The sequence below is a fragment of the Canis lupus genome, chromosome 4, assembly GCF_003254725.2.
Source record: "Canis lupus dingo isolate Sandy chromosome 4, ASM325472v2, whole genome shotgun sequence".
Lineage (NCBI taxonomy): Eukaryota > Metazoa > Chordata > Mammalia > Carnivora > Canidae > Canis > Canis lupus.
This window is the reverse complement of record NC_064246.1, coordinates 67308839-67334589: the sequence shown is the minus strand read 5'-3', so window position 1 is coordinate 67334589 and position 25751 is coordinate 67308839. Positions and strand designations below refer to the sequence as shown.

General features: G+C 44.8%; 2 long non-coding RNA genes across 2 annotated transcripts; one reads left to right on the top strand and one right to left on the bottom strand.

Annotated features, from left to right (window-relative positions):
• Positions 1–1648: 1648 nt before the first annotated feature.
• On the bottom strand, positions 1649–25573 carry LOC112652820 (uncharacterized). The gene is made up of 5 exons (XR_003131745.3): positions 25424–25573; positions 8262–8394; positions 4086–7033; positions 3096–3212; positions 1649–1930 (listed from the first exon to the last, which is right to left on the bottom strand). It is a non-coding gene; the product is annotated as an uncharacterized LOC112652820 (long non-coding RNA).
• LOC118354403 (uncharacterized) lies at positions 12176–22766 on the top strand. Its single transcript, XR_004814829.2, has 3 exons — positions 12176–12381; positions 20727–20931; positions 21832–22766. It is a non-coding gene; the product is annotated as an uncharacterized LOC118354403 (long non-coding RNA).
• Positions 25574–25751: the final 178 nt, after the last annotated feature.

Here is a 25751-nt window from a genome sequence, read left to right as displayed (position 1 = left end):
GTTTAGGTGCCTGGTAGCCTGGTCACTGAGAGAAGCAGGAGAGGACTTCCTACTCCTGTGAGCCCATTTATATTTGGGAAATGCTCAATACACCGGGGACTGCCTGTATTTGGAAGGTTCATTAACTCAGCATCCTGTTCTCAACCTCTAAGCTGCATTTTGGAATCCTTAGTCCGTATTTTTATTAAGCCTTAAAACTTCTTTTAATGTGCATTTGGTGCCAACTTTTTTCTAGAGCTGTATCAAAAACGAGAAACCTGTACTCACATCACAATGTAGTTTTGATAGGGGTGTTTTGGTTTTACAAGACAGGATTGGGTATAACCATTGAATTAAACGTAGCAATCATGTCCTCGGAAAAAAAAAAAGCTCCATGCTAAGCTCAGTCCTTTGCCTCTTCTCTCCGTCTAGACACTCCATTTCTCCAGATTCAGAGGTGGAAGTCATGGACCAGCCTTTTTGCCACTGTGTGAAGAAGGCTTGGGAATCTGCAGAGGTGGTGCTAGAACCCCCACTGCCTTTGCCTCTGAGCTCAAAAGATTTGGGGCCATGGCCTCTCCCTTTCTACCCTAAGCTGGGGGAGCCCTGGTGGGACAGTATATATTTCAACTGGGAACTACTTTCTAGTCTGTGTGGGCTACTGAGCCACACCTGCCCTCAACACAGCCACTCATCTGGAACCCAGAACACTTTGGAGCCAGACTTAGATCTGTCTGCATAGGAGCCATCATCCACGAGCCAAAAGGAGTCAGACAGCCCCCAGAGAACAGGGTACTACAGAACACTGGACAGCTACCTGCCATGGCTGGCTCTTAGCCACATCCATCCAGCTCTGGACACACACCCCAGAGACGGAGATCTGTGGTGGTGGAGACCTCCAGAATGATGCTGTCCTCCCCTACCCCACCCTGGATACATGCTACTTTTGAACCATGAGGCCTTAGGACCATATGGCCTTAGGAAAGCTGAAGGATCAGCCTGGGAACTTGTCTCTTCATTTAGTCCCTAATAAGACAATAAATGTTGTTTTTAGAGGCCTTTCATAAATGTTTTGTGCCCTTTCTCAATAGTAGACAGAATTACAAGAGTAGAGGGAGGGTGCATATGTGAGGAAGTCCTTTTTCTCTCCCATTAGTACTCTGAATAAAGGTATGGAGCTGGAGAAGGGAGAAGAGTGAAGGGTGAAGGGCCGGGGACAAAGCTCTGATCCTGAGCTACCCTTGGGACCTACTAGCGGTAGGAATTTAGAGCTCTCCTCTTCTTTGGTCCTGGGCAGGGTTGGGTTAGAAGTGTTCAAGCTGACCAGGGACAAAGGAGTGCCAATTTTAGCCTCATACAAAGTCAGCCTTAAAATCTGGGTGAGTCGGGGAGTGGATATACAATGAGGCAGGGATCTGAGAATCTGGTTAAGTAGGATATCTTTCTGCTTGAACAATTCTTCTGAGTTTAGCCAAGGAACAGTTCCTACATCTTTAGTTTCTCTGCGGTTCTACTCTACCCACCTTCCCCACCCCAACCATAGAGCTGGGCTCCAATCAGCGTGTGATCTGGATCTGTAGACATCCCATCAGGATCAAAAGAGGTCCTGGGAAGCAGCCCTCCTGGCTCCTGCCCCAAGATTCCTGTGTGAATGAAATTAGCACACATGTAAATGATCAAAATGTCTTTATTTAAATAATTCTTGATGGAAGGGCTTATAAGGAAAAATGTAAAATTTCCAGATGTGACGAGGGGAATTTGCTTTTTCTTTTATATTTACCCTTTTTCTCATCTAAAAATCCTGGACAATGGCAAACTAACATTCTTGAAATAGGGATACCTGGCTGGATCAGTTGGTACAGCATGCTACTCTTGATCTCGTGGTCGTAAGTTCAAGCCCATGTTTGGTGTAGAAATTACTTGAAAATAAAAATCTTGAAATATCCTGAAACTAGAAAAAAATCCTTCAAATACTTAATTATTTTATGAGGAAAAATCTAGATTAATTCTACCCAGGTTGCTACAAAGAAAAGAGATTACATTAAGCTAAAGTATGAAGTTGAATGTGAGGTCACTGTTGTTTCTTTTTCTGGTTTTGGTGTTTTTGCATTTGGGATTTTTGGTTTTTGTGCTTTTTGTCTTTTTTTGTGACAGAAACTTAATAGTTTAAGCATAAAGGGTTTGAGCAAATTAAGATAGCTTCAAATCCAACAGAAAGGTGAACAGAGATTTTTCTATTGAACATCAGAGAATGGCTCTCAAAGCACAGTGCAGATTGACACACCAGGACAGACCCTGGCAGCAGTCAGAACAGACTGAATCAGGTGGCCACCACCACAGCTAATCGCCACCCCTAGTGAGTGTTCTAATGCCCGCTAGGCCTCTCCAAGGGCTTGTGAGGAATGTGTGCATGGAATAATCTTCATGCACTGTCAGAAGGTAAATGCTGCTTTCGTGCTAACGCACAATCTGGAAGAACTCAGGAAAATTAGGTTTATATACTTGCTATGGTACAATTCTGCTCACCAGTTCATAGCCTAGAGAAATTCTCTCACAGGTCTGTAAGGGACTAGTATAGATGGTGATGGTGACCGAGTGGCAATCTGAGTGTCCACTGGGGACAGCAGATGGGTAAGGAGTGGCAGAGACTCATCAAAGGCTAATACACCAGACTGGGAAGCAATAGATCAAAGTCCATGTAAAGATCCTAGGAATTGGCAAATGAGTGCAAAATGATAAATAACATACAATCTAATAGTTTTTACATGAATTGAAAATAGAAGCACATGGAAAAATAAATCACATGTTACAAGACTGGTTGATAGGAAAATACACATTTAAAGTAAAATAGTATGCAGTGGAAGAAGGGAAAGCAAATAAGGGAAATAGCTTATAATGCACACGATTGCATTAAAATGGATAGGGTTCAGCAAAAACACTACTGAGAATGTGACTTTAAGTCAATCCATTTGCCCAAGAGGTATGAAAATCATAGCAATTTTGGATGTTCCTTTCAGGTAGTTTAGTGTAGACAAAAATAGAAAAATTACAACTCTAAGTAGGTATGAGGCCCCCTTTTCCCTACCCTGCCTCACTATCCTCTGCTCACTCCTTACCTGATACACGTGCGTAAGGCCCTGGTTCTCAGTCCATCGCTAACCTGAAGGAGCTCTGCGATCTCGGATTATGATCCGGCTTCACCGGAGTCTCGTCTCCACTGCCAGGCAATGCCTCTGTGTTAAGGGAAGAGAATTAGTTTAGTAAGTGTGACTCGTCTAGGCTTGTCTGCAACCGTCTATGTCGGGTGGAAGCTGTCAACACTGGACCAATCTCCCCACCCACCAGCCAGGCCTCGGCCTGATCCAATCATCAAAACCCAATTTCAGCAGCGGCTCCCAGAATGACGCAATTTTCTCCTTAATCCTACGGGGCTCGGAGGCACTTTGCAAGGCAAATGAGGATCCGCCCCCGGGACTGGGACCGTCCTTCGCACGCCCCGGGCCCCAGAGCAGCGCCCCGACCCGAGCTGGGTGCCCCCCCCGCCCCCCCGCCCCGGGCGGCTCCGGAGGCCGAGGCGAGGGATCCCCGCCGGCCGCGGCTGGGGGAGCTGCCTCGCGGGGGCAGGTCCAGAGCCGCTCCTGCCCCCGGGCGCCCGCGCACTGCCGGGGGCTCAGCCGCGCTCCTGCCGGCGCCCCCAGGCCTGCGGGGACGGGCGCCGCGGTGCGGGCGGGAGCCCCGGGCCCCACCTGCCGGGGCCAGAACCGCGGCCGAGCGCGCGCGTCCAGGCCCGGACGGCCACGGAGCTGCGGGCACCGCGACCCGAGGCGGCGGCGGCGGGCCCGGATAGGGGACACCCAGCGCCTCGGCCCGGGCCCTGCAAGGAGCCTGCGACCCGCCTCTGGAAGTTCTTCCTGCCATACAGAACGTTCCTGATTTTTCCTCTCCTGGATGACTTACAGATTTTTTTAAGTTAGGAGAAAAACGCTCTTAATGGGATCTATGATGTGCCAAGGAACTTTTACCTCTACTTACACTTGTCACGGTTCTCTTACTGTGTATGTATACAGCAATTGAACCCTCCTTCCTACTTTCCAGTGTGAGCTTACCTCTCAGAGGGTGGCATCAGGCTCAATAGGAATATAGGTGGCCTTGGGGCAGGAAGAGCTGGAGGTGAACTAGAACACTTTGCCCGAAGTCAGAGGTATTATTGGCGAGGGAGGGAACAGCAGAGGACACCTGGTCAGGGGTCTGTCTCCCTTGAAGCTGAGTGTGACCCTCCAGCTGAGTGCGGACAGCAGATGTCAGCGTTCCTTGAATGCTCTGGAGGATGCATTAGCAAGGGGGAAGGTACAGGTTAAGTTTAGGGGGATAAATAGAAAAAGGAAGACCTTAAGCCTTGTGCTATCTGAATTGACAGCTGTGGGGTTCCAGGGCATCAGCCCCAGGTCAGACAATTCTAGCAGCTACAGAATCCGCCTCTCCCGCCTTCTCTTGGGACCTGCCTTGTACCAATATCCATATGGACTCTAGTAAAGATCCAGCAAACGTGAAGGCTCCTGAGTGCAGCCATTTGGCGTGGTGAGGCTGTGGCCTCGGAGTCTTAGATGCTGCAGAGAGTTACTCTTTCCTGTTGGTGTCCTAGGAGAAAGATTTCTACTTCTTCAGTCCTGCAGCCTGCACCCTACATGGAAATGGCTGCGCTGGGAGATGTGAAAAAGCTTGTAGTAAGGACACGTTTGTCTTTTAAATTTTTCTGTCCCCTCAGATGTTAGAAATCAAGACCCAGAAAATGGGCGCTGGCATTAATTTAGTCTTCCTATGAGGACATTTCTCCTTTCGCACAGACAGTTCTACATTTCAACACAAACCATTCTTCACTATGATGAGGTTATGTCCCAATAAACTCATCATAAGTTGAAAATACCAGAAGTTGAAAAAGCATTTTATACGTCTAACCTACTGAACATCACAGTTTAGCCAGGCCTACCTTCACTGTGCTCAGAACACTTCCATTAGGCTACAGTTGGGCAAAATCATCTAACACAAAGCCTATTTTATAACAAAGTGTTGACCCTCTCACATAATTTATTGAATGCTATACTGAAAGTGAAAAACAGAATGCTTGTGTGCAAACACGTATGAGAACAGAATGGTTGGAAGCACGTGGGTTCCTGACCCTCGTGATCATGGGAGCTGTGGGGGTCACTGCCCAGCATCACAAGAGAGAATCGTACCATGTATCACTAGCCTGGGGAAAAAATTCAAATTCATAACTCAAAGTACAATCGCTATGGAATGTGTATCACTTTAGCACCACCATAAAGTCAGGAGATCATAAGTCAAACCACCGTAAACCACAGATATCTGTGTAGAAGAGCTGAAGTCTTGCGATTGCTTCAAAAACGAAGACAAACCCACATTTGCCTTGCCCGCCTTGCAGAACTGAGTAAGCACGCTCGGTCATTGGGATCAGAGAATGGAAGTAGGTGGTCAGGGGCACCTGGGTGGCTCAGTGGTTGAGTGTCTGACTTGGCTCAGGTCGTGATCCCCGGGTCCTGGGATAGAGTCCCACATCAGGCTCCTGCTGGAGCCCTCTGCCTGTGTCTCTGCCTCTCTCTTTCTGGTCTCTCATGAATAAATAAAATCTTAAAAAAAATAGTAGATGGTCAGAGAGGAGTTGGAGTGGCTTTGTGGTTTGGATGTGGAGGGAGCTTCCCCATCTGATCGGCCTCCCTTCCTGTCCAAAAGTCTCTCTGTCTGCTCTTCTTCCCCTCCCTCTCGTTCAGATTTCTTTTTTTTTAATAATAAATTTATTTTTTATTGGTGTTCAATTTACCAACATACAGAATAACACCCAGTGCTCATCCCGTCAAGTGCCCCCCTCAGTGCCCGTCACCCATTCACCCCCACCCCCCGCCCTCCTCCCCTTCCATCACCCCTAGTTCATTTCCCAGAGTTAGGAGTCTTTATGTTCTGTCTCCCTTTCTGGTATTTCCCACACATTTCTTCTCCCTTCCCTTATATTCCCTTTCACTATTATTTATATTCCCCAAATGAATGAGAACATACACTGTTTGTCCTTCTCCGATTGACTTACTTCACTCAGCATAATACCCTCCAGCTCCATCCACGTTGAAGCAAATGGTGGGTATTTGTCGTTTCTAATGGCTGAGTAATATTCCATCTTTTAACGACAAGGAGGCAGGTTGGCCTCCACAGTATGGAAAGACATGAGTTCCATAGGGGAGGAGTGGCTTTTACCCTGCATCAGCCCTGGGACCGCCAGGTTTGAGGGCCCAACAGAATCAAGTTGTGGGCAAGAATGGGAAAGATCAAAGAGGACATGAGCTCGGAAGACAGTGAAGCATGGGAATCCAGGCGCAAGAACTAGAAATTGCAAAGAAAAGAAAATCTCAGGGAAAAAAAATGAGATGAGAGAGGAAATGATCCAGGTATAGAACAGTTTCAGAATATGACTGAGAAAGGCTGACAGAAAACAATAGAATGAGGAAAAGAAAAAACAGCACCATAAAAGGGCTATTGTTGAAAGAAATTCAACAACAGGAACTGGATCCCGTGTGTCTCTGGGACTGTAATTGTTGAAAATTAGAGTCGTATAGATCTTGTTCCCCTGCTACACCTGCTGAATTTCTGAATTTCCACTGCTCCAGACTCGTCTACCCGACTATGTATCCCAGGGCCCAGAGCAGCTATCTGCCTTGGGCGCCAAGGAAATCCCAGCCAGTGCCCGGAACACTGGAAGAGAGGACAGACATGCCAAAACCAGACAGAGGACTCCAACTCCCATGGGACTCAAATCACTACCTGGAGAGTTGGCAAAGCACAGGAAGCCGACAGACTCCCTTCCAGGTATACTTTCCTGGCCAACCTGCTCCAGCTGGTCCACAGACAGCTTGAGAGAGTCCTCAGAACCAGGACCTTGTGAGCACTTCCTTCCTCTGGGGCCAGCTAGAAGAAGACACTGCCAAGATTCCTCCATCTGCTTGGAGTGGGTTGACTCCTCCTTGTCTTCCTGCTCGTGGGCAGCTGCCACCTGTCATTTGACAAACAGGAACTTTGAGATCTCAGCTTGGAAATCTTGATTGCATCTCCTTTAAAAATATTCTCAATAAAAGCTCTATTATTCTTCTTATTGGATCTTCCTCTTAAAAAAATTATGGCTCAATTAAGGTATCTCCAATTTGCTCAGTAATGATGTAAGAAGTTTTTGTCTTTGTTGTCTTTATAAAATTTTTGTTCTTTTTTCAATAAAACTGTACACAAATGTCAGCGTCTTTTTGTGTGAGTGTGTGTGTGTGTGTGTGTGTGTGTGTGTGTGTATGTAGGGGAACTGGACAGCTGTTGGAAAGGGATGCAACTTAGGGTCAGTGTGTAGCTCAATGAGGTCTTATCTGGGGTCCATGACACTCTGGGTTTGAGCAGCAGGAACAACCAAAAATCACCTTTGGATAGGGACTATGAGTGAGTGATCCTGGTCATTAACTGGAGCAGCTGCCACCTTGCTGGCCTCAAAGACAGCCTTGAGATTTGGCAGATAGGACAATAGATGAGAAAAGGGGGTATTGGAAAAATACAATTAAGAGGTAGTCCTTGGGCAGCACGGGTGACTCAGCGGTTTAGCACCGCCTTCTGACCAGGGGGTGATCCTGGAGACCTGGGATTGAGTCCCACGTCGGGCTCCCTGCATGGAGCCTGCTTCTCCCTCTGCCTGTGTCTCTGCCTTTCTGTGTGTGTGTGTGTCTCTAATGAATAAATAAATGAAATCTAAAAAAAAAAAAAAAAAAGGTAGTCCTTGGGTAGGCCTAAGATATTTTTTTGAAGTCTACATTAGGGGCTCTCTCTCTAAAATAAAGTCTTTTTTAAAAAAAATTTTTTAAGGGATCCCTGGGTGGCGCACTAGTTTAGCACCTGCCTTTGGCCCAGGGCGCGATCCTGGAGACCCGGGATCGAATCCCACGTTGGGCTCCCGGTGCATGGAGCCTGTTTCTCCCTCTGCCTGTGTCTTTGCCTCTGTGTGTGTGTGTGTGTGTGTGTGTGTGTGTGTGTGACTATCATAAACAAATAAAAATTAAAAAAAATTTTTAAGTAATCTCTATACCAACTTTGGGCTCAAACTCACAACCCCAAGAGTAAGACTCCCATGCTCCACCGACTGAGCCAGCCAGGCACCCCCTTCTTTATTTTCTAAGATATCACACCACGTTTCCCCCTGTTACAAGATTCTCTGCACCACCCTTCCTGGAGTCAAGGCTATAACTTACCCAGGAAGTAATGTTTACTTGATCTTTCCACGGAGAATTGAAAGCGTTGTTTGTATCCACCTATTAAACCCAGGATGATATTATTTCAGTCCTGTAACTTCAGTCAATTCCAATTCCTTCGATTAGGGCTAGCCTGAAAAACATAAATCATACTACTTTGAGCAGTTGATATACGCTGGAGACACTGGTGAGCCTTTCCTTAAATACTTCAATATTTTTGGTTTAATTTTTACTTCTAAGAAGTGCAAGTTAAAAAAAAAAGACAATTGTTGAAGATAAGAGATTGCCAGAAATTCCATCTTTACTTTTCACTTTTAACCTTACTGTTTATTTTCTTCTTTCCAAATTAATAACTGATCACCAGGAAAGGGGAATGAAATGTGGATAAATAGTCCCTGAATGGACTATGGTAGATAGTCTACAATCCTCCTTGCCAATGACCACAGACAGAGATGAGAGCACAACTTCTTATTAGCAGCTCTAAGGTCCAAAACTTCTTAAAGCCTAGTCTTTTTATTTCACAATTCAGTCCACCAACTATGAGGTAACAAAACAGATCTGAAGTAAATATATATCAAGCTCTTTATTACAATCATCATGAATATTTTTTTAACATCATGATTAGTAATGCTACGTTACAGAATGCTACCCCAGACCAGGATGGTCACAGTTATAATATCTCAGAATATGCACCTTCTAGTCCACTAAAATCCTCTGCATTCTGAATTCTAAAGCACATCTGTCCCTAATATTTCACAAATACTATTGAGGTACTATGTCTTTCCTAGTTATATATAAATATGAAATTATACTATACATTACGATTTTAAGATTCATCAATTTAGCTATATGTACGACTTGTTTTTCCAATTGCTACAGACCGAGTTCTAGAATGAATACAGGACATTTTACAGAAACCTCACAGTTGCCTCCAACCCCTCTCCCTCACAAACAATATCGAGATGAGCAGCATCTTGTAGGAATCCCCAGGGACCTAGAGGAGACCCTTTCTGTGATATGGGTCCAGGAGTGGGGTTTAGAGGAACAAAGGACACGACCTTCCACAAACACTTCCATCATGCCTTTCAGAATTAACAGCAATACCAGCCTTTTGACAGGTCTATTCACTTCAAATCCTTACCACCAGAGCAATGAGTCACCCATGTTTCTAACTTATGTCTACTTGATAGTTTCATAGTTTTATTTAGTGTGTTACCTTCTCAAGAATGATTTGCGGCTTCTCTCCATGTTCACTTTAGCCATTCTATATTAACCTTCTATTTAGTGTCATCTATCACTTTTCATGTATCCTTCAATGAATGGAAGCTTTTCTTCTTTCCATAAACTGTCCCTTTTCCCAGCCATTGTCCATAGTGAAGCATGTCGGGATTTCCACATTAAGCTACCAACCTTCTTCTCATCCTTTAGTCTTAGCTGTAGGAGATTCTCCTACTGAAGCCGATCCTGAAGCACGGTTCTTACCCAGGAGCTTCTCTAATAATTTCTGACTCTCACTAACAGTGGGACCCACGAACAGGGGGATAGAATACAGGCTACATGGCCCCTAATTAAAAGGAAACACAGCACCACATATGAAGTATTCTTGTCCCTAAAAATTCAGTCTAAATGCAATCACATCACTAAATCTAACAATATACAAGAGTTATGAGGGGGACGCCTCAGTGGCTCAGTAGTTGAGTATCTGCCTTCAGCTCAGGTCATGATCTGGGATCCAGGATGGAGTCCGGCTTCGGGCTCCGCATGGGGAGCCTGCTTCTCTCTCTGCCTATGTCTCTACATCTCTCTCTGTGTCTTTCATCAGTAAATAAATAAAATCTTTAAAAAAAGAGAGAGAGAGAGAAACAGGGATCCCTGGGTGGCTTCGTGGTTTAGGGCCTGCCTTTGGCCCAGGGCGTGATCCCGGAGTCCCAGGATCAAGTCCCACGTCGGGCTCCCGGCATGGAGCCTGCTTCTCCCTCTCTCTATTCCTCCCCCCTCTTGCAGTCTTTCTCTCTCTGTCTCAAACAAATAAAAATAAAATCTTTAAAAAAGAAAGAAGAAAATCTATTAAAATGAACAAACAAACGTGTTTTACAGGAAAGAGTTGGGGAAAACTATGGTACATCTGAAAACCCAAAACTATGTAGCCCTTCAAATGAAATGAAGTAAATGCTTTTGAAAAGCTGTCCTACAGTACCACGAACCCAGCACTGGGTGGGCTGCCGGCTCCAACAGCAGGACTTGGAAGAAGTGGAAAAGCCAGGCTGGAGAGGAAAGCGCTGTGGCTAAGCCACCAGGTTCAGGTTAAAGGGGGCAGAGTTCCAGGATCCCTACCTGAATGGAAATCAGGTCACAGGACTCTCAGCTTCCACCAGCAATGACCTGTCTCAGCGTTTCTGGGTCCCATTCAGCCACATGGTCTAGAGAACTCAGGAAAGCTTTACAGGTCTAACTGATTGGGTCATAGCATTACGTGGTCATAGCAAGTTTACTTGCATCTTCTGAGAAGCAAAATGAAACAAAGGAACAAAGGCTTCCAAGGAAGATATCTACACCTGCCCTTCCTCTGTTGAGCCAATGCCTGGAGATTATTTTGCATACACTCCTTCCTTTTTCTTTTTTTTTTCTTTTTAATTTTTTTTAATTTTTATTTATTTATGATAGTCACAGAGAGCGTGAGAGAGAGAGGCAGAGGCATAGGCAGAGGGAGAAGCAGGCTCCATGCACCCGGAGCCCGATGTGGGATTCGATCCCGGGTCTCCAAGATCGTGCCCTGGGCCAAAGGCAGGCGCCAAACCGCTGGGCCACTCAGGGATCCCCAACTCCTTCCTTTTTCATTCATGAATACCTACTAAGTGCCTACATTATGCTACATGGTGATCAAGGCCCTGGAGATACAGTGATTGACAACACAGATGTGAATTATGTGTGATGTGCCTGACACATTCATGGGAGGAAACAAGCAGGAAACATGCTCACAAATTAAAAAAATATATATATATATGTGTGTATGATAAGTACTATCAAGAATATTAAACAAGATAAGAAAGACTGTAGCTGGGAGGGTGCTATCTAAGCTAGGGCAGTCAAGGAATTGTCAGATATGGCGGTGTCCTTTCAACTGAGATCTGAATAATGTAATGGAGGAAGCCGTGCAGAGTCTGAGAGAGGTGTTATCAGAAAGAGAGAATATAAAGTACAAGGGCTCTGAGTCTAGAACAAGTTTAATACAATCATGAACAGATAGAAAGCAACTGGTGACCCAAGTGGGAGGTATCTGGACTGGAACCATCCTGTCCAAGAGGGCTTCTTGGCCTCCAGACAACCGTAAGATGTGATTTGGATGAAAGATGGAAATTTCAATTCAGTTTCAATTGATTGCTGACAATAAGACTACTCAGATATATGATATTGATCCAGTAAATTATGAGATTGGCCAGAGATGTACCCAAGAGATTGGTAAGGGAGATCCAACCAATTGTGTGTAAAGGTGTGTTTTTGCATTTTCTTCCTAAGTGTATCAGATTATATTACCCCATATCATTTGGGCTGCTTAGTTTCTAAATTATGACACACTAACGTCTTCCAGGACAGAATAGAAAAGAAAAAATGTGTAAGAGCAAAACATTGTAAGTGATCTTTCAAGGAAACTTTCACAGTCACTGGAGACCAGTAACATTTTGATTTAAGAATAAGTGTAACTTTAGATTGTATAAATCAAGATTCCCTAATAAAATCTCCTGACACAGTGAGTAGTTTCTGGTTTGGGGAGTTAGATGAAACCAAGGCTGCTCAGCAGGTTTCTGCCTTGGGAATGTGAGTCCCCACTGCGAAACCCCACTGCTCTGGGTGTGACAGCCCCACAGGTACCACCCACTCTGTACAATGCAAGTGAAATACACTGTTCACACCTGGGAGATACATTCTGCTCCTTAGCCCAGGAAATGCTGAAGCCACTTTCCTGGGGTCACCACTGGAATCCTCAGTGATCCCTTGCCAGTTGGGCTTACTCTTGCTCTCAGGGTCCATCCTCCAGACACCTAGAGACCACCCCTAGGAATTCACATTTCTGGAGAGAGTTCCCATTCTTGTTTTCAAGGAAGGCTTCACATGCGCTAATGTAAGTATTTTTTGTCTCTTCCTTCTCTAGACTTGACGTGGCAGTCAATTGCGGAGGTTCACTTCTCTGGATTTAGCACTCCAGGGGGTGCCTCTTTTGTTCCTGGGTTTGTTTGTGGGGTTTTTCCAGTGGAAAAAGGCGGTTTTAAAGAATGGGGCAGTGTCCTCGGGCAGAAAGAGCTGCTGCCATTGAACTCTTCTGAGGCCACATTATTTTTCCCCATATCTTACCAAAAATGTATATCATTTTTTTAATCTTCCTTAAGAGCAAATTGAATAGGTTATATATCCACTCAGTAGCCACGTGATTTTGGATAAGTCTCTCCAGGTGGAAAAGTATTGGTTGTTGTTTTGTTTTTTTTTTTAAGATTTTATGTATTTACTTAGTTGAGCGAGAGTAAGAGTGAGAGAGAGAACAGTGGGGAGAGGAGCACAGGGAGAGGGAGAAGCAGACTCCCCACTGAGCAGGGAGCCCCACGGGGCTTGATTCTGGGGCTCAATCCTCAGACTCCATCCTCAGACTCCATCTTCAGACTCCAGGATCATGACTTGAGCCAAAGGCAGATGCTTAACGGACTGAGCCACCCAAGGGCCCCTCCAGTGGGAAAGTGAATGTGAATGCTTGGCCGTGGTGACTATAACACACAGAGCTGTGGGGTGTCCCAATGGGGAGCTACATTACCAGACTAAACACTTGCAAAGCAGCCCCTCATGCAAACAAATTACTCAGATTCTGCAAAGCTACATTTCCTTACCAGTAAATTGTACATAATAATAGCTAAATAATAAATACATAAATAAGATACTAAAAATAAAACTTATCATATAGTACCTATCATATATCCATTCTTCATAAATATCAGTAGAATTCTTTAAAGTGAATAGCATTAGAATTCTTTTATTTTTTAGTTATTCTTCATATTCTATAATCAAAATGATACATATTTCTTTCCAAGTGAAATAAAACAGGGGGATCCCTGGGTGGCTCAGCGGTTTAGCACCTGCCTTCGGCCCAGGGCATGATCCTGGAGACCCGGGATCGAGTCCCACATTAGGCTCCCTGCATGGAGCCTGCTTCTCCCTCTGCCTGTGTCTCTGCCTCTCTCTCTCTCTCTCTCTCTCTCTCTGTGTGTGTGTGTGTGTGTGTCTCATGAATAAATAAAATATTTTTAAAAAAGAAATAAAACAGTAAAGTATAAAGTGAAAGCAGAAGTTCCATTCTCACTTTCCCTACCGCCCAAATGATAAGCAACCACAATGGATATATTTTGGAGGCTTTCTATAATTTTACACAAATGTAAACATACTATTTTTACTTCCCTCCAAAGAAATCCTATTATAACAGGAATCAACAACTTGTCATTTATCAATATTTTGGATATCTTTCTTTCTTTATTCAAAAATACTGTCCCTCTGGGCACAAGGTGGCTCCATAGTTGAGCATCTGCCTTTGGCTCAGGTCGTGATCTCGGGGTTCTGGGATCAAGTCCTGCATCAGTCTCCCGGCAGGGAGACTGCTTCTCCCTCTGCCTGTGTTTCTGCCTCTCACTGTGTCTCATGAATAAATAATAAATAACTTTTTAAAACAATTGTGTCTTCTACTTAAAGCAGCATGGTAACCCAATTTATAAACTGTACTCTAAAAGACTTTCCTAGATGTAAACTTATCTAGAGAAAATAAACCTCTTTAAAATTAGTTTACTTATACGGCACAATAATGGTTCAAATTAGAACCAGAATATTTACAGGAGATTTGCTGTATGCACCACATTACACCCTTCCTGTCAGGCAGGTGGAACCACAGCTGCCACCTACTTGTGCTACCAGGGTGAGAAAAACAACTGTAGTTTTCTTCTTATGAAACCTGCATTTTATCTGATCTCTTTCTCAAAAACAAAAGATTAGCAATAAGAAGGCAGTCAGTCAGCAAGACCGTCTCACCAAAGCTGTCGCCTAAGATCCGAGAGATAGGACAACATGATGGGAAGAGCAGAGGGGCAAAAAAATCAATCAAGAAACAAATGTTCTTATGGTTTCATTCATATGCAGAATATAAGAAATAGTGAAAAGGACTATCAGGGAAAGGAGGGAAACTCAGTAGGGAAAAATTAGAAAAGAACAAACCATGAGAGACTCCTAACAAACTGAGGGTTGCAGAAGGAGAGGCAGGTGGAAGGATGGCGTGATTGGGTGATGGGCATTGAGGGCATTTGATGAGATGAGCACTGGATGTTATACCGTATGTTGGCAAATTGAATTGAAATTAAAAAAAGAAAAAATTAAAATAAAAAAAATAAATAAAGTTTTATTAGAACAGAACCGCAAGGGCAGCCTGGGTGGCTCAGCGGTTTAGCACCGCCCTCGGCCAAGGGCCTGATCCTAGAGACCCAGAATCGAGTCCCACATCAGGCTCTCTGCATGGAGCCTGCTTCTCCCTCTGCCTGTGTCTCTGCCTCTCTCTCTCTCTCTCTCTCTCTCTGTGTGACTATCATAAATAAATAAAAATTTTTTTAAAAAATTTAAAAAAAAGAATAGAGCCACAGAAAAGAAAGAAAGAAAAATAAACGTTCTGCTGCTAGGCCTAGGATATTTTCCCTCAGAGTCTGTCTTGAGGTACCTCCTAGTATCTTCAGATAGCTTGTCATCGGCACCAGTGTTTCTTGAATTTCCTCTCTCCCACCAAACACACAAACCAGATGAGGGCTTGTTTGGTATCTGTCACCTTGGGAACTCAGAGGAGGTCCAAGGAAGAGGAGTCTGCATTCCCAGGATGGGGCAGCGGGCAGGTGGGAGGGAGTCCAGTGACCATGGAGGCCCAGACAGCTGGGCTATGTAGGCTGATGGTTTTAGAATCAGAAGTCTGCTGTAGTCATTCTTCAAATTTCTCACCTCTTGACTTTCAAAACTTACTTTATCCCTTCTGCCTCTTTGTCCTCATTAAGGAAAACAGGGTTTGGTTTGGTTTGGTTTTTAATGATTTCATGTGTTCATTTGTGAGAGAGCACATGCACACAGGTGGGAGGAGGGGCGGAGGGAGACAGAGAGGGAGAAGCAGATTCCCCACTGAGCAGGGAGCCCGATTCGGGGCTCAATCCCAGGACGCCCGGGATCACGACCTGAGCAGAAGGCAGACGCTTAACCGACTGAGCCCCCCCGGGACCCCGGGAACAGGGTTTAATTACAGTTCCCACCCTAGCGATGTGTTTAGAGGGTGCACTCCCTTAGGCATACATGCAGCACCGTGTAAAGTCAATAAATGTTAACTGGGATTTGATGCCAGTTGCTCTTTTCCAGCAATTCTGGAAGGGCAAAGTGTCCAACTCTATTAGCTCTGTAGTACTTGAATGCTCCGGGCTTTCTTCCCCAAGAGCTATTTCCTAAACCCTTTCCATTCCTTTCTTTTCTGATATATCCATCCCCCCTTTCCATCTTTCCCTGTCACCGAGATTCACCGCGTCACCCTCACTGGTCTGAGGCTGTCGCTTATCCTGTCACTGTTGGCCTTTCTGGGAGAATTGGAAAACATTGTTTACGTCCATCTGTTTGACTGCAGGTTGATATTCCTGTTACTACAGATTCAATTCTGATTTCTCCAACACAGTTCGCTGTGAAACATACATTCTAGCACCTGAGGAATTGAAGACATTGGGGTATGTTGGAGGTGCTCGGTGCCTTCATTTAAATACAATAATTTTTGGTTCCAAGGATTGTATGTAAGAAAAGTGACAATCACTGAAGATAAGAGTTTGCCAGAAATTAGAGTTTCTTTTTCCTCTACTTTTCTGTTTTTGTTTCCAAAACACTGACTAATCAATGGGGGTTGGAGAAAGGGATAAATAGCTCCTGTATAGGGGCAGCCAGGGTGGCTCGGGGGGTTAGCGCCGCCTTCAGCCCAGGGCCTGATCCTGGAGACCCGGGAGTCCCACGTCGGGTCCCTGCATGGAGCCTGCTTCTCTCTCTGCCTCTCTCTCTCTCTTTTTCTCTCTCTCTCTCTCTGTGTCTCTCATGAGTAAATAAATAAAATCTTAAAAATAAAATATCTCCTGTATAGACTGAGACAAGGAAGTATTCTACAATCCTGCTTGCCATTAAACACGATAGCCTGTGGAGTACAGTTCTATACTGTCTCACTAGATATTCTAAAGTCCAAAATTTATTAAAGCCTGAATTCCCACCCCCCAACCCATACACAATTGGCCCCAAGACTATTTTCATCAAAGCAGATCTGAAGCCAAGTGAAGGCGTATTATGCTCTTTATTTCTCCCAATTAACAGAAATAGTGATACTTTCCACAATGGAAATACCATGTTACAGACTGGTACCCCAGGCAAAGGTGCTCAGGGTTCTATCAGGATGGGCACTCACTTGCCTGTGTAAAATTTTCTACATTCTGAATTTTACGCCAAACATGCCCTAAGTATTTCTTAAAAACTGTAGAGCTTCCTGTATTTTTTCTAGTTATATACAAATACTTTATCATGATCTAGGGATGCCTGGGTGGCTCAGTGGTAGAGTCTCCCTTCGGCCCAGGACATGATCCTGGAGTCCCGGGATCGAGTCCCACATCAGGCTCCCTCCATGGAGCCTGCTTCTGTGTCTGCCTGTGTCTCTAATGAATAAATAAATAAAACCTTAAAAAAAATCATAATCTAAAAAAAAAAATCATAATCTAGATACCATTGTGACTCTCTTTTACCTCTTAACATCCTTAATATCCAGCCAACTTTTATTATGGCTATAGTGACTGCTCACTTTTTTTTTACCAACCATATATGTCATTTTAAGGGGAATGTTTATTTCCAATTTCCTATGATTAGACATTTCCCAGTTTCGACTCTTTAGCTTAAGTTATCTTTATCGTATGAAATGGTGAAATATATTGCTAAAAGTTAAATTTATATGTTGTATAAAGTTCTGTGTGTTATAAAGTTAGTTCATTTAGCTTTATTGTCTTCAAAATACAGTAGCAACAAATTCAACTTGAAGTATATGAGAGTGTCTACTGCCCTACACTCTTAATAACATGGGGTATCAACAACTTAAAATACCTATGATAGGTAAAATATATATCCCAATTTTAAATTTCTATTTCTTTAAATTTGGAGCGGTTTTATATGGTTTGTAGGAACTTTTGCTGCATTAATGATATTATACCTCTTGAGAATTATTATGTAACTACTTTTCTTCATCTGGACTAAACTTTAAAGTAATGTGATAGCCAGCCTCCAAGATGGCCAGCAATGGTTCTGGCATGTACACGTTTATGTGGTCCCCTCGCACATTGTTCTGAGATTGATCTGTATGATCCATAAATATGATGAAAGTCGTGACATATCACTTCTAAGTTAGGTTATAAACAATGCTGCAGGTAAAATTTTGGCTTACAAGTAGTTATCTATGTATTGTATAGAATTTGTAGCTTTGGGTGTGTAAACATTCTTCACATATAGAAATGTTATTCTGGTACAAACTTCTATTTAATAATTCACTCCTCATTAGGATTTTAAGATTAATCAATTTAGCTCTATGCGCAACTTGTTTTTCCAACTGCTACACGCCGTGTTCTAGAATGAATACAGGACATTTTACAGAAACCTCACAGTTGCCTCCAGCCCCTCTCCCTCACAAACAATATCGAGATGAGCGGCATCTTGTAGGAATCCCCAGGGACCTAGAGGAGACCCTTTCTGTGATACGGGTCCAGGAGTGGGGTTTAGAAGAACAAAGGACACGACCTTCCACACACACTGCCATCATGCTTTTCAGAATTAACAGCAATACCAGCCCTTGACAGGTCTATTCACTTCAAGTCCTTACCACCAGAGCAATGAGTCACCCATGTTTCTAACTTGTGTCTTCTTGATAGTTTCATAGTTTTATTTAGTGTGTTACCTTCTCAAGAATGATTTGCAGCTTCTCTCCATGTTCACTTTAGCCATTCTATATTAACCTTCTATTTAGTGTCATCTATCACTTTTCATGTATCCTTCAATGAATGGAAGCTTTTCTTCTTTCCATAAACTGTCCCTCTTCCCAGCCATTGTCCATTGTGAAGCATGTCGGGATTTCCACATTAAGCTACCAACCTTCTTCTTTTCCTTTAGTCTTAGCTGTAGGCAGTTCTCATACTGAAGCCGATCCTGAAGCATGGTTCTCACCCAGGAGCTTCTCTAATAATTTCTGACTCTCACTAACAGAGGGACCCATGATTAGGGTGATACAATACAGGCTACATGGCCCCTAATTAAAAGAAAACACAGCACCACCTATGAAGTATTCTTGTCCCTAAAAATTCAGTCTAAATCCAATCATACCTATAAATCTAACAGCATACAAGACTTATGAGGAATAAAAGAAAAAGCAACACATAGCAATCAGTCAGTCAAATCCAGAATGTGGATGATTCTACTGGATACATTACCCTGCTTTTTCAGAAATGAAAGGCAAGGAAAAAAAGGTGTACTGGGAATCATAAATCAAGAGTGTCAAGAGATATATTAACCATATGCAGTACATGAATCCTCATGTAAAGAATTCAAATATAAATAGGTACTTTTGAGGATGCCTGGCTGGCTCAGTTAGTAGAGCATGGGACTCTTACTCTCAGGGTTGTAAGTTTGAGCCCCACTTAAAAATAAAAAAGTTTTTTAAAAAAAATATTGGGGTGCCTGGGTGGTAGTCAATTAAGCATCCAACTCTTGGTTCCTGCTTGGGTTGTGATCTCAGGGTTGTGAGATTGAACCCTGGGTTGGCTCCATGCTCAGCACAGACTCTGCTCAGGACTCTCTCTCTCCCTCTTCCTATCCCCCCAGTGCTTGCGAGCTCATGGGTGCGCTCTCTGTCTCTCTCTGTCTCTCTCTGTCTAAAATAAATAAATATTTTTTTAAAAAAGATACTTTTGAGGCAACCAGAAGAGGATGAAATGAGTACTGACTGCCAAATGGTATTAAAGAATTCCTGTTAAAGTTATAAGATATGATGATGGCATTATGAACAAAGTCTGATCTGTTCTACATAAATGCTATAGTATTGACAGGTACAATGATAAGATGTTTCTGATCTGGTTTCAAGCTTTCTACCTGAAGGGGCCCCTGGGTGGCTCAGTCTGTTAAGCACCTGCCTTCTGCTCAGATCATGATCTCAGCTTCAGGTCAGTGATCTCCAGGTCCTGGGATCTAGCTCTGAATTGGGCTCCCTGCTCAGCAGGGAGTCTGCTTCTCCCTGCTTCTCCCTCTCCCTTTGCCCGCCCCCCACCTCATGTGCTCTTTCTCTCTCTCTTGCTCAAATGAATGGAATCTATAAAATAAAATAAAATAAAACATTCTACCTGAAATCTGGGACACATAGATCAAATGAGATTGCCAAAGGTCGATCATGGTTAAAGACTGGGCAATAGGGAATCCCTAGGTGGCTCAGCGATTTAGTGCCTACCTTCCACTCAGGGTGTGATCCTGGAATCCCAGGATTGAGTCCCACATTGGGCTCCCTGCATGGAGCCAGCTCCTCCCTCTGCCTGTGTCTCTGCCCCTCCCGTCTCTCTCTGTCTCTCATGAATAAATAAATAAAATCTTCAAAAATAAAAAGAAGACTGGGCAATACATAAGGGTTCCTTGTACTTTTTTCTCTATTTGTACATAGAGTGTGTACTTGAATTTTTCCAAATAATATTTGAGGGGCACCTGGGTGGCTCCATGGTTGAGCACCTGCCTTCGCCCAGGGCATGATGCTGGGGTCCTGGGGTCCAGTCCCCACATTGGGCTCCCCGCAGGGAGCCTGCTTCTCCCTCTACCTATGTCTCTACCATTCTCTCTGTGCCCCTCATGCATAAATAAATAAAATCTTTATAAATAAAAATAAACAAATAATAAAATAAAAATTTGAATTAAAAAAAGGACCACATCCAAAGGTGTCTGACACATACCAGGATAAATTCATTCAAACTTGAGCATTCAGACAGTGTGTTTATGATGAAAAATCGTGTGCAAAATAGATACATGTGCAAAATATTTTCAAGAATCTGTTTGGGCTGCCAATGTCAATTCAGTAAATTTTAGCATGAACATGCTAGGATTACCTTGCGTCAGGATTCTCCCAGAACTTTAGAGCCAAAGGTAATCCAAGGAGACACTCTGTCAATATTTACACTCGAGTCTATTGCCTCCTTGATTCTGATCTGCTATTCCTGTTATGTACTTTTACTAATGCACTTTGTCGGTACTTGATGCTGATCATCCTTTTTTACTGTTTCATTATTCCTCATCTATTATTCTATAACTGCCTATTTTTCTCAATCCGTGGGGAAAAAAAAACATATTCAGTACCATTTCTTTCTGGTCTTTAAACAGATAGCCTGATGCACATGGAGTTGGCTGTACTCAAGAGAGCAAGGTCTCTTGACTATGTCTTTGCGCTCTCACTAGTTTGCAAGGTCTGTGAAGGCTGCAGGCACTTTTTCATCTTTGTGTGTGTGGCTCCCATCACAGCACCTACAACATGGAAGACTCTCCCAACTTGCCTGTTAAATGTTGATAATCATCAAATTTCATTACGGTAAGCACTAATATCTGAACGAGAAATTCCATTTGTGTCCATCAATGTTGTGGTACACTGACTCAGATGAAGAATGTATTACAACACAGTCTCATCACGGTTAAGAGAAGTAAAAATAACGCACTTACAGAATGAGTACATCAAAAAAGTTGCCATTTTACATTTGTTCCCATTGAGATCATCTTTCTGTGCCTTGTAAAATCAGTAATAATGATATTAGGAACAACTGAGGAAATTATTTTTTGCCAGACACCTGTCAAAACTTTAACGAGTACTATCGAATGCATTCATGAAAGCTACCTTGTGAAACAAGAACAAATTTGGCTTCCTTTTCAAATATTATAAAATAAGGCCTAGAGAAATTAGAAAACTTGCTGAGGGTCACTTGTTTAGAAAGACACAGAACTCATCTTAACTCGGCCTTCCTCTGGAGCCTGAGATCTCGGCTTCTGGCTGTTACACACATGCACACCTTCTGAAGGCCTTTCAATTTAGCAACTCAGACATAGAAGTCAAAGCTGGGAGAGTGAAAGACCCCGCTAGGACCTGGGCAACTACTCCTTCCCTGCTCCTCATTGACATCTCAGATCATCCCTGAGGGGCTACCGGCCAGCATTACTCTGCTGGCAGTACAGGGATCTAGTCTCTGCTCCAGGATTACCAGTAGGATTCCGAGCAGTAATAATCTCTGTATAAACCAGGGTCCCCTTAAATAGTCCTCTCCCCCAAGCCCAAAGTACTTATTTTCAGCCACTATGCCAATCTATTAGCCACAGAGTTTGACTCAGGATAATTTCAACCAACATGATAGGCTTTTATGCTAATATCTCTAATTCCATCTTCTGTTGCACTTTGCTCCTAAGCTTCTTGTCACCATCCTGCTTCTTTCTATCCATTTAGGACTGTTCAAGAGGCCAGGAAATCACTAAACCCCATGGGCTGGCAGCTTCTGAAGCCACCGCCAAGACTTCCACTGGGATATGCTTACCCATCTGTGGGCTGCTATGCTGGCACTGCCCAGTAACAGATGTGGAGAGCCTGGAAGACCCGAAGCGGGGCGCCCCCACCCATCAGGGGACCCATGAGGAGGGGCACCCGGGTGGCTCAGTGGTTGGCCATATGCCTTCAGCTCAGGTTGCCATCCCAGAGTCCTGGGATTGAGTCCCACATCGGGCTCCCTGCGAGGAGCCTGCTTCTCCATCTGCCTATGTCTGCCTTTCTCTCTGTGTCTCTCATGAATAAATAAAATTTAAAAAAAAAGGAAACCCACAAGTAACCCAAGGCACCCCCAGACCATCCAGACCCACTGAGGAGCCTGTAGCCACCTGCCTCTTTGCGGGGGCGGGGGGGGGGGTTCCTTGAGACTGCTTTGTACATTTTCCTCTTTTTCTCAATTCCCACAGAAGGGAAATTCTTCCTCCCATATGTTCCTGGTTTGTCTATTGGAGAAGGACCAGGTTTAGGGGTGGCTGTGGGGATGCTGTTTCTAGGCAGGACTCTTGGTCACCTGGCTTTGCTGGTGGGGGGGCACCCAGACATCAGAGCCACAGAGGTCAGGACGACCCCTGGTCAAACTTGCTCTCAAGTACTGGGCCTCCAAGAGGTCCAGCAGCCAGCAGCCCCAGGGACTCCATTCAGCCAGGGAACTTTCCTGCTCCACTGTGCTGGCCCTTCTCTCCAACTTCATCTCAGGGGCCCACGGATCACTTCAAGTTGTTATGCTGCATCTATAGTATCTATAGCATCTCTCACTTTCTTTTTTTTAAAGAGATAAATTAAGGGAAGAACTTTCTTTTTTAAGATTATTTATTTATTCCGGGGGCGGGGGACAGAGACACAGGCAGAGGGAGAAGCAGGCTCCATGCAGGGAGCCTGACTTGGGACTGGATCCCGGGTCTCCAGGATCACACCCTAGGCTGCAGGTGGCGCTAAACCGCTGCACCACCAGGGCTGCCCATCTCTCACTTCCTAAAAGCCCCAGGTAAGCTTTGGCTTCTCAGGGCCAGGGTTCTGTCTCTCTCTCAGGTGCAGACAAAAATCCCAAGAAGTGCTCCTTCGGTCTCACACTCTCCAGATCTGGATTTGATATGTGAGCAATGGAGTTCACAGACAGGAAGAATCCTGGGGTGCTGTGGGAAGGCAGATGTGGCCTGGGCAAGGGGAAACAAATCACAAGCCACCACCCTTGACAGTGTTGCCTTTATGCCCTAAGGTAAGGAGTGGGTGTGCTGGCTTCAAATCTCCACTCTGGACTGCTGGTCTTCCAAAGCACTCCACCTCTTTATAGGAAAGGGAATGGAGGGATCCCTGGGTGGCGCAGCGGTTTTTGCCTGCCTTTGACCCAGGGCATGATCCTGGAAACCCAGGATCGAATCCCACGTCAGGCTCCCGGTGCATGGAGCCTGGAAACGCAGGATCGAATCCCACATCGGGCTCCCGGTGCATGGAGCCTGCTTCTCCCTCTGCCTATGTCTCTCCCTCTCTCTCTCTCTCTCTCTGTGTGACTATCATAAATAAATAAAAATTAAATAAAAAAAAAAGAAAGAAAGGGAATGGAATTAGTTTATTGGCACTTTTCTGGGGTTCAAAGGGAACAGTGGCTTAACAATTCCCAGCACGGTCATCAGTGTTAAGTGTGTGCTTAAGTATAATAACTCTTGAAATCCTTCTTCTGCCATTTCTCTAGAACAAGAAAATTCACTGGGATTTTGTGCTGTGTGGTATGAAAGTTCAGACTCTCTTGCCCTGGGTTAATTCTCTGCTTCCTTCACCTCACCTCTTCAGTTCCAGGATCCCACCTTGTGCCCACCCTACCCTCCTCTCTGTCAGGATTTCCTGGGCCACCGTGGCTGATGTGGATGCTGTTGCTAGACTCCTGTGAACATCACGTCTGCAGGGAACTGCAAAGTACCTGCTTATCCACCTCTCTTGGGCCACAGGGTGATATTTTGGCCTTTTCAGTCTCAAAAAAAAAATATTTAAGGGGATTGTTTTCAGTAAGAGCTAGCTCACCACTCTAGGAACTGTTAACTTAGATGTGTGTTGGAGACATAAATTACTCAAAGTCCTTCATTTTCTTTTTTGGCCTTTTTTTCTTGGGAAGTGTGTTTAAGAAAAAAAAAATGAGTAAAGATGGGATATAAATTATTGTTCAGAATTGTTTCTTTATCTCATCCAGAACTTTTTCTGGAGTGATTCCAATAGAAACACTTCGTGGAGGGGAGGGGAGGGGGTTAATAAGTAAAACACATCTTGAATTCATTGAGAGAATAATAGTCCCCTAAAAACTCTCTTATCAGCAGCTGGTCAAATTCAGAGTATAATCCACATTTTAGCAAGGCTAAAATCCTAACAGTTATGCCAACCTACCCCGCAAAATGTAAATGGGACTGCAAAATTCACCGGGCAGCAAATCTACCCTGAATGAAGTTCATTCTTTGGCTAATGCCGGTTGCACAAATATACTTAGGAAGAATCGGTTACCGGATGCTGTCCATCTATTTCATTCAGAAGAAAAGTTTAAATGGGAAAACTTCACAACTTGCCTCCTTGGGGCAGAATGGGATTGGGATCAGGATAAGAAACATAAAGTTGAGCTATTGTTGAATCCTTTGCCTGCAGCTCTGCAGGAGCTGTGGTAGGGCAGCCTCTGGGACTTGCAGTTCTGCATAGGGTAAAGCCCCAAAGTGGCCATCACTCAAGAGGAGAGACCCTCTACTCCCTCAACCCCTGGCTCTGCTGAACCCTCAGGGCAGGGCTGGATGCGATACAAAGTCCCTGCTCTCTGGGGCCCTGGGAGTGAGGGGGATAGAGACAGAGACAGAGCCAAGCCCAGAAGAGGCCCCAGCTCCTGCCTTGGAGCCTGAAGCACTAAGGGGAGGGCTGGTTCTGTCCCAGCAGGCTATGGGAATTACAGAGGCCACCTTTGTGCAGCGCACAGCCTGGGGCCCCAGGGGTCTCCCAAGACTGGGGTGCCAGTGGACCCTGGCTGGCTGCAGTGGGCCCTGGGACTCTGGCTCCAATCTGCCAGGACCTCCTGCAGCCAGGGACCCTTGAGGGCTCCAAACCCAACCTGCCTTCTGGACTCTTCCTAGGTTTATTTTTATTTTATTCGGTTTAGTTGTATGTTATTTAAATCCAATTAATTAACATAGAGTGTATCATTAGCTTCAGAGGTAGAGTTCAGGGGCTCATCAGATTCATAGAACACCCAGGGCTCATTACACCCCCAGTTACCGCGGCTCCCCTCCCCCCTCCCCACCCCTCCAGCAACCTTCGGTTTGTTCCCTATGGTTAAGAGTCTCTTATGGTTCGTCTCCCTCTCTCATTTCCTCTTCGTTTATTTCCCTCCCCTGCGAGGCGAAATCACCTCCGTTTGCAGTAAAGAGAATTTTCCAGGATTCATCTTTACAATTAATTGTCGTTCAGGGAATTGAGGAACTGTTTCTCCATTCCTTCTGCAAAATATCAGAGTCTGAAAAATCATTCTTACCCAGGGGCCTGGGTGGCGCGGTGGGTTCAGCCTCTGCCTTCGCCTCGGTCACCATCTGGGGGACCTGAGCTCCAGCTCCTTCCCCCGGGTCACCGTCTGGGGGGCCTGAGGTCCAGCGCCTTCGCCCCGGGTCACCGTCTGGGGGGCCTGAGGTCCAGCGCCTTCGCCCCCCCCCCCCCCCCCGTCACCGTCTGGGGGGCCTGAGGTCCAGCGCCTTCCCCCGGGTCACCGTCTGGGGGGCCTGAGGTCCAGCGCCTTCCCCCGGGTCACCGTCTGGGGCGCCTGAGGTCCAGCGCCATCACCCCGGGTCACCGTCTGGCGGGCCTGA